Here is a 7,975-nt window from a genome sequence, read left to right as displayed (position 1 = left end):
TTGGATACCCAACATCAACTAAGAAAACTTTTCCTACAAAAATGTACAAAAAAATAATATTGTCACAATGTTGTCTCATTTCTCATAAACTTCACTATATAACTATTTACAAGAAGATTTGACATACCAAGGGGAACTACCAATGGATCTGACCTCAAGAGAGCTGAAGCAAGAACACGACTATCTACAGTAGATCCTTCCCAACCGGCAAGAATGTATTGAAACTTATAATCACATGAACAAACTCGCACAACATTATGGGACAAGTGACCTTTTCTATCGTGATACTTGGCCTGTATCTCCACATCAACAGTGACTGGTAGATGGGATCCATCGATTGCTCCAATACAATCCTAAGTGACTACATATATAATAAAATGTGTAGTAATATGATTAAATGTCAAGAAAAAAGGTGGGAGTAGGAGATATACCTTGAAGTAAGGATCAAAACAGTCTGTTCCAGTAATCTCTAAAGGAGTGTTTGAACCAATGGATACAAGATAATCAACATGGAGAGATAAAATACCCATCAAGACCTTGTGGAAGTAACAACTAACTATCTCTCTAGAGTGACCAAAGTTGTGAGCAATCTTATGATTCCTCAAATTATGGCCAAGCGTATGGAGGAACATCACTAGTTGTTCTTCTAGCCTTATGTTTAGCATATCTTGAATGCTTCCTTTATGCCTTAGAATATCGGCTAGACAAAAGAAAGCTCCTCTACTCATGCAAATTTGGTCATGATAGTCTGTCTCATTAGAATGGACAATTCACTTATAAAAAGGAATTTCATCTCTTTGGCACTTACGCCTCTCTCCTCTAGCTTCTTGTGCAGATATTTCTATAGATGTCGCAAGGAAAGCAAGAATAATAGCTAGAACACAAATTAGTTTGGTCTTCTTAACAATGATTGCTAGGATTCTTTTATCTTTGATATGAGCCATCAATAACCTAAAAATATGTCATAGTGAAACATGAGATATACCATGAAACTCATGCTATGCGCACTCATTTTACGAATCCTACTTAAAAAGTGAATCTAAATAAACTGTATCCAATGATACAACAGAAAATATTATGGCATTTAGTACTAAACTTAAATCCTATGATACTTTTTATTGTAAATGTTTGATTAAATGGCAATTTCTTTTAACAACTTACAATTAATCAATATATCAAAAATGCTTGAACATACATCTAAATGTGCAAGCTTTAATACTACCTACCTTGGGGAGCTCATAAAGTAGTAAAAAATGTTATAACCATAATTTTGTCAACAACAAAAAGGAAGGAGTGAGTGTAGAGCTAGATACTATTCTTAGGCACTAATAATATAAATGATAATTTATATTATTTAAATGTAACAAAAACTTCTAAAATTAATGCATCCCAACCCACAACAAATCTGATACTGATGGATGGAAGTAGAAGGCAATTTTCTAAAGCCCTCAAATGTAAAGATTATAAGGAGAGATTTGTTGTTGCATGTATAACCAAAAAGTAACATAAGGAGCCCAACCATTTGAGGCTGCCAATAAAACCAGAGTAAAAAATAGTAAACCCATGGGCAAAAATAGAACCTAAATAAGACTATATGTTAGGCTAAAAACACAAGAAAAACATAACAAAATCTAAACCAATCCTTGGCTGGCATGGAGGAACTCTAACTAGCATGATCAAATTGAACCATGGCTCTACTCATCAAAATTTTATGGAAATAGATTTAAAAATACCTTTTAAAATAATATTGACTCAAATATGCCTAATTCCATTTGATTCAACAAATTCAACTAAACTGTCTTTAAGGAGACTTATAATTCTTCTCTATATCATCAAAACTAGATTCAGAGATCTTTAGGATAGTTCAGATTTTTTATTCTATAATATTTTTGTATTATTAGAAAATGGATGAAAGGAACTTCAAAATTGTTGCCAATCATATTTTCTTTCATCGTGAAAAATTCAAGCATTTATGTAAATCAAATTAAGAAAAGCAATACATTTTCCCTACTTAAGGTAAATTTTGTGGCTCAAATTGATGTTTACCATTCTTTACTGAATTTTAGTAGCTCACACACTTGAGACTTTGATGAGTAACTTCATTATTGTAAATCAAATTAAGGAAAGGAGTGGTTTTTTTACTATTGGTTAATAGCCACTAAAATATTGGAGAAATCAATTTATGGTTCAATATTTACTAATCTAGAGTCATTAAAACACATGCACTGGTATTCAAAACAAAAATGTTGTAAAAAACAACATTCTTTCCATGTCTGTTTTGAATCACATGCACTAGAATTCAATATTTGAAGATGTTGACAAAAAACACAATGTGAAACTAAATTCATGGGATGCTAGAATGATAAAATGCTTGGACATATGGGTGCTGATTTAACTTTGTGAACTTTCATTAATGTATTTTATATCTAGTTATCTTTTCTTGTCCTTGTTTATTCAATAAGATTGAACATTTTTTTCCTTGTACTATTGTTCAATTTATATGTTTATGCTAAGGAATATAATTATTATTTCATCAAAAGAGATGAACTTATGAAAAACTGACAATTTTTTTAGCTTGGAGAGTCCTAGAAATATCATTTGATCAAAGAGGGAAAATCTAAGCAACATTCAAAATGCTCCATTTAACTTTAACTGTCAATTAATTAAAGATAAATAGTTCATTATTTTCTAATTTTTAATTAACTAATAATTATAGATAGATACATTCTTAGTGTTGTGCAGATAATAGTATCAAAGTCCACATGTATTAATAGTCTATCATGGATTACCACAACAGTAACATATATTTGTTCAATACAACTTTTAATTTAGCAAGAAGAATTGTACAACTATAAGGTATCCTTAATGAATCAATAATGTAATGTAGAGAGAAGCCTTACAATCTATTGAAATCCAACTATTACAAAAATATTATTGAATAAATAGTCATCAAATCAAACAAAAGATGAAAATCTTACAAAATTGAATACAAATATTATTAAACTTATGAATAATAAGATGGTGGAATAGAATGGAAGAAATATCTATTGCAATACGAGGATATATTTTTAGAGATTTTTTAGAAGATTTCAATCACAAGGATTACATCTGTTGCAATAAGAGGATATATTTTTAGAGATTTTTTTAGAAGATTTCAATCACAAGGATTACATCTGTTGCAATACGAGGATATATTTTTAGAGATTTTTTTAGAAGATTTCAATCACAAGGATTACATCTATTGCAATACAAATAGACCCAATGAAGGCATGGAGTTTTTTGAGGGGGCAAAATCTGTGAGACTGAAAAGTCACCACAACAAATATCTTTATGCTGAGGATAATGAGATGAATGTGAATCAAGATAGAGATGAAAGTTGACATAATAAAAATAGACCTCTCTACAACCAAATTTTCTACCATTGCTGCAAAGCTAGATCCTTGAAAAATAGGTTGGGATAAGGCGGAGGTAAACCCACTATTTTTACCAACTTAAGGTACTATTCTTTATATTTTAAGTTTTTAAGGTTTCTTGACACACACAACACTATGGCCATAAATAAAATCAACTACAACATGAGGATATATTTGTAGAAGAAGTTTAAGAAGATTTCAATCACAAGGATTACATCTATTGCAATACAAACATACCTAACAAAAGCATGGAGTTTTTTGAGGGGGGCAAAATCTATGAGACTAAAAAGTCACCACAACAAATATCTGTATGCCAAGGACAATGAGATGACTATGAATCAAGATAGAGATGGAAGTTCACATAATACAAAAAGACTTCTCTACAGCCAGATATGCTGCCATTTATGCAAACCTAGATCCTTAAAAAATGGGTTGGAATAAGGCGGAGGTAAGCCCAATATTTTTCCTAGCTTAAGGTATTTCTCTTTATATTTAAGTTTTAAAGGTTTTTTGACCCACACAACACTGGGCACATAAATAAAATCAATGCAAAGCAGGATACAAGAAGAATGGATGCAAGTGAAGAGGAGAGGTTGAGCATCATTAGAAAACTTGATTCGATTCAAGGCATGCGAGGCATGAGAATGCTCTAGGTGTGTGGTGATACTAAAAGGAGCTATTACTAAAAAAATGCAAGAAAATAGAATGAAAAAGGGTATTCAAACCCTTGCGCACCCATTTCTAAAGACAAGGATCATAAGCAAAACTAAGCAAGAGCCATAAGAATCCATACAATAATGAAACATTCCTTCCAAAAACTACATCTAGAAAGCTCATAGGATAGTGCAAAAAGAAGTGCATGCATTTTTAGGAGCCTTTCAAACCTAATGCATTAACATCTATCAAAGCATTAATTTGACAAAATGCTCAAGTTGCAATGATTGACAGTCACAAAATTGAGCTTTTAGACCCACTCACAATGGTTGCAACATTTGAAAAATTAATCTATTGCAAAAAATGCCAACCTTATAACATTCCCTACTGTGTATGAACCCATATAAAACAAAAGGGTAAATAGAAAAATAGAACATACCTTGGGAGACAACTAGACACCTTGGGAGATAGCCAAAGACCACTACAGAGATGTAAAAATAAAATATTCCATTGCCACTATTGAGAGGAAATACCTGGATAGGAAAAAGGACAAATGAATGCTGTTAGAACCAAAGAAAAATAAACATGTTCTGCTTCGAAAGAAACAATATTGATAATAAAAACCATTACCTTGCTCAAGCACCATCTCAACACATAGGCCAAACAACAGTTTGAATGCACAGGTTAAACAATAGTTCAAATGTACAAGCAAGAAGTCCATAGGCACAAAAATGGTTTAAAAAATTAGGTTGAGAATGTTCCCAGGTGTAGAAATTGTTAAAAAAGATTAGGTAAATAATTTTTTGGTGTGTGGACTTAGAAAAATATAAAATATGATATTATTTCAACCCTCAAAAAATTAGAAGTGGAAGAGAGAAAACTTGGTTTTGAGGCAAAATTTGATTTTGAGAATTCTAATTCCATTTTACTTTTTTTGACACAAATGCACAATTTTTCAAATCTGGGTTTTACGAAAGTCAATTCTGGTCTAATTCTGCCAACTAAATAGAGGGCTCATTTGGCAGGGAGAATATGAGTGGATTAGACACATACAAATTCTTTAAATTTTGAATTCTTTGTTTGGGTGCACCAAATTGGTGTAATGACCCTTTCCAATAGGCCACTAAACAAAACCCTAAATTTAATACACTACTAAAGTATATTGCTGAAATAAGGAAATAACAGTGCCAAAGTATTCATTCAATGAAAATCAAATGTTTTTACAAATGATATGGCAATTTTCAGCACCAAAACATTATGACATGGCACATTACAGATAAACTTTAATTGGCTATATACAATTGAGAACTTGTTACAACTACAAACTGAAATGAAGAAACTAGATTGATCAGATATTGGAGACTGACTGCTGAAGATGATATGGTGAAAGTGCAACTCCACTTGAAACTCCAAACCAGCAATTAAGCACAAGTGAAAGGACTGAAATATCCTTCCCACAGCTACAATAATTCAAGTGATCTTTCACACCCTCAAAATTGTGTACCAATTGAGATTTTTTGTTCTCAATGGCCAATTGTGACTACTTGCAAAAACCCTTGGCTCCACAACGCACATTAGCAAAAATCAATAATAAATCTCGATGATAGGCAATGAGCCCTCAATGCCTATTTATTCTTTTTTCCTTGATAGGTCGGCCTCTTTTTTTTAAATTATTTCTCTGCTCCTTCCAGCAACCTCTAGAACATTATTTTATTTAATGACTTTATAAGATATATCACTTAATTAAATAAAAAGTTACCTTGAAATATATTTTTTTATCGATAACTTTATAAATAATTAACTCCTCCAAAACGGGGACATTACAGGTCTGGCCCCCCCAAAAAAAAATTGCTTGGCCTCAAGCAATCTTAATGCTGGATGCTACAAAATCACTTCTCCCTCCCAAGTAGCATCTTCAACAGGTAAATCTTTCCACTTAACCAAATACTCTCTAATTACTCTCCTGCGAAGTTGCTTCTCTCTACTATCCAGAATGGATTCTGGCACTAAGATCAATTTTCCCTCATCATCCAAGGGAGGTAATACTACAAAAGGCATCACATTCTGACCCAACACTTTTTTGAGGTGTGATACATGAAACATATTGTGCACTCTACTATCTGTAGGAAGCTCCAACTCATAAGCCACCTCACCAACTCGCATGACGATCCTAACTGGTCCATAATAGCATGGCTTGAGTTTCTCTACACCACTCTTCTTGAGAGTGGACTACTTATATGGCTGCAACATGAGGTAAACCATATCATTTACCTCAAAGCTACGCTCAGTCCTCTTCTTGTCTGCATACTGCTTTTGCTGGTTCTGAGCTCTAGCAATGTTATCTCTGAGAGTAGCAACTATATCCTTAATTTACTGTAATAGTTCACCTGCACAGGGTACTTGACTGTCTCCCAACAACAAATCTAAGAAACTAGGTGCCTCATAGCTGTAAAGTGCCATGAAGGGTGTCATTTGTATAGTCATATGGTATGTAGTATTATAACAATACTCATAGAGATATATCCATCGAACCCAAGCTCGTTATTGATCTGCCACATAATTCCTCAAATACCCTTCCACCCATTTGTTACAATCTCTATTTAGCCATCAATCTGTGGGTGATAACTAGTGCTAGGTGTAAGCTCAGTACCACATAACCGAAATACCTCCTGTCAAAAGTGACTCATGAAGTGGCTGCCCTTGTCACTCACAATGCTCTGAGGCAAACCATGTAATATGAAAACCTCCTTGAAGAAGACCTCTGCCACCTGAGCTGCTGAGTATATAGTAGCGATAGGGAAGAAGTGAGCATATTTTGTCAGCCTATCCACCACCACATAGATACAATCACGCCCTTGGGCCATGGGCAAGCCCATAATAAAATCCATTGAGATGCACTCCCACTTCCTGTCAGGAATAGGAAGTGGTTGTAAGAGCCCTGCTGGATAAGTGTGCTCTTGTTTGTTCTGCTGGAAAACATGACACTCACACACATACTGCAAAACATCAGCCTTAAGTCCCTTCCAAGTGAACGGTTCCCGTATTAACCTGTAAGTCTTGAAATATCCAGGATGGCCTGCTGTAGGTGAATTATGGAATGCTCTCAAAATCAACTACTTCACTTTCGATCTTGGGACTAAGTAAATCATGTTCTTGTAAATGATCAAATCATCTATGAGAGTGTATCTGATGTTGATTTTTGTTCCCTCCACTATAGCAGAGGCCCACATGTCTTTTGCATATTCTACTACAATCAAGTATTGCCAATCCTCTAATATTTGAATCATAGAAGTGAGGTGTGGCCTACGAGATAAAGCATCTGCAACAATATTCTGTGTCCCCTTAACATATGTAATATCAAAATCATATGCTTATAACTTACTCACCCACTTCCGCTGACGATCATTCAGGTCTCACTGTCCCAAAAAGTGCCTCAAACTATTATGATCAGTTTTAATACAAAATTTGCTGCCCACAAGATACTGTCTGAATTTGGCCAAGGCATGCATGATGGCCAAAATCTCCTTATCATATATGCTAAATGATCTCTCAGGCCCTCTGAGTTTCCTACTCTCACAAGCTATAGGATGCTCGTCTTGCATGAGTACAACACTAACTCCCTCTCCAGAAGCATCACATCGAAGCTCAAATGGCTTCGTGAAATCAGGGAATGCTAATACTGGGCATGTAGTCATTATTTTCTTGAACCGCATAAAACACTCATGTGCCTCCCGAGTCCACACAAATGCCCCTTTCTTCAGCAAATGTGTCATGGGCGCTGCATGTCGTGAGTAGCCACTGACAAACCTATGATAGAATCCACATAGACCAAGGAACCCTCTTAACTGTGTAAGGTTCTCTGGTGGTGGCCAATCAATAATAGCACAAATCTTTTTAGGATCCATTCA

The sequence above is a fragment of the Cupressus sempervirens genome, chromosome 6 (assembly GCF_028749045.1).
Source record: "Cupressus sempervirens isolate cs-2001-9-10 chromosome 6, ASM2874904v1, whole genome shotgun sequence".
Classification (NCBI taxonomy): Eukaryota; Viridiplantae; Streptophyta; class Pinopsida; order Cupressales; family Cupressaceae; genus Cupressus; species Cupressus sempervirens.
The sequence above is the reverse complement of the archived record's forward strand: the minus strand, read 5'-3'. Positions refer to the sequence as shown.